This window comes from Nannospalax galili, unplaced genomic scaffold (genome assembly GCF_000622305.1).
Source record: "Nannospalax galili isolate Female #2095 unplaced genomic scaffold, S.galili_v1.0 scaffold5986, whole genome shotgun sequence".
In the NCBI taxonomy this organism is placed as follows: Eukaryota; Metazoa; Chordata; class Mammalia; order Rodentia; family Spalacidae; genus Nannospalax; species Nannospalax galili.
In genome coordinates, this window is record NW_008354008.1 from 62,890 (window position 1) to 65,065 (window position 2,176).

A 2,176-nucleotide genomic window follows, 5' to 3' on the forward strand; every position below is an offset into this window, starting at 1 on the left:
TCCTTTGATGTACAGAAGCTTTTTAGTTTAATGAGGTCCCATTTGTTAATTCTTGCCCTTGTTTCCTGAGCAATTGATATCTGGTTTAGAAAATCCTTTCCTACACCTGTATTTTGTAGGTTTTCCCCAATGTTTTCTTCTAACATTTTCAGGGTTTCCAGTTTCACATTGAGGTCTTTGATCCATTTAGAGTTGACTTTTATGCAAGGTGAAAGATAAGGATCTAATTTCATTCTTCTGCAGGTGGAGATCTAGTTTGGCCCACACCATTTGTTGAAGATGCTGCCTTTCCTCCATTGTGTGTAGTATCAGGTGGCTGAAATTGTGTGTACTCAAGTTTGGATCTTCAGTGATGTTCCATTGATCTATGTGTGTATTTTTGTGCCAGTACCGTGTTGTTATTATGACTATATCTCTGTAGTATACTTTGAGATCTGGTATAGTAATCCCCCCAGCTTTGCTCTTTGTGCTAAGGGTTACTTTGGCTATCTGGGGTCTTTTGTGCTTCCATATGAATTTAAGGATCTTTTTTCTAATTTTGTAGAGTATGTCATGGGGATTTTGATTGGGAGTGCATTGAATCTATATATTGCTTTTGGTAGGATGGTCATTTTCATAATACTAATTCTTCCAATCCATGGGCATGGGCGGTCCTTCCATCTCCTGGTGTCTTCCTCAATCTCTCTATTTAACCAATTAAATTTTTTATTGTAGAGTTCTTTGGTGTCTTTGGTCAGATTTATTCCAAGGTTGTTGGGGGTTTTTTTGTTGTTGTTTTTTGTTTTTTTCAATAATTGTGAATGGGAGCATTTCCCTGTATTCTTTCTCCAATTGCTTGTTATTGGTATATAGAAAGGCTACTGATTTTTGTAGATTGATTTTATAACCTGCCACTATACTGAAAGTGTTGATCAGTTCCAGGATTTTTCTGGTGGAACTTTGGGGATCTCTTAGGTATAGTATCCTATCATCTGCAAAAAGTGATAGTTTGACTTCTTATTTTCCAATTAGTACTCCTTTAATTTCCTTCTCCTGTCTTATTGATCTAGCAAAAGTTTCAAGGACTATGTTGAAAAGGAATGGAGATAGTGGACAGCCTTGTCTGGTTCCTGATTTTAATGGGAATGCTTCCAGTTTTTCTCCATTTAGAATGATATTGGCTGTGGATTTGTTGTATATAGCTTTAATTATGTTGAAGTATGGTCCCTCTAGTGAAATTCCCTCTAGAACTTTGAATATAAATGCAAGCTGAATTTGTCAATAGCCTTTTCTGCATCTATTGAGAATGATATTGGCTGTGGGTTTGTTGTATATAGCTTTAATTATGTTGAGTTATGGTCCCTCCGGTCCAATTCCCTCTAGGACTTTGAACATAAATCTTGCTAAATTTTGTCAAAAGCCTTTTGTGCATCTATTGAGATGACATCCATTTGTATAGTTAATGACGTTTATTGACTTGCATACATTGAACTAGCCCTGCATCTCTGTGATAAAGCCGACTTGATCATGGTGAATGATCTTTGTGATGTCTGTCTGTATGCAGTTTGCAAGTTTTTTGTTGAGAATTTTTGCATCTGTGTTTATTAAGGGTGTGGGTCTATAGTTTTCTTTTTTGGTTGTGTCTTTACGCGGTTTGGGTATTAGAATGATGCTGGCTTCATAGAAGGAATTTGGGAGTTCTCCCTCTGTTTCTATCATTTTGAATAATGTAAGTATTATTGGTTGGAGGTTTTCTTTAAATGTCTGGTAGAATTCTGCTGTAAATCCATCTGGTCCTGGGCTTTTTTTGGTCGGGAGGTTTTGTATTACTGTTTCAATTTCCTTATATGTTATGGGTCTGTTTAAACTGTTGATCTCTTCTTGGTTTAACTTTGGTGGTTCCCATGATTTCAGATATGCATCCATTTCTTTTAGATTTTCAGAGTTAGTAGTGTATAGGTTTTTAAAATATTCCCTTAATAATGGTCTGGATCTTTTTGGTGCCTGTTGGGATATTTCCCCTTTCATCTATGATTTTGTTGATTAGGATTTGCTCTTTCCTTTGGTTAACTGAACTAAGGGTCTATCTTGTTTAGCTTTTCAAAGAACTAGCTTTTAGATTCATTAATTCTTTGTATTGTTTTCTTTATTTCTATTTCATTCATTTCTGCTCTGATTTTTGTTATTTCTTCTCTTC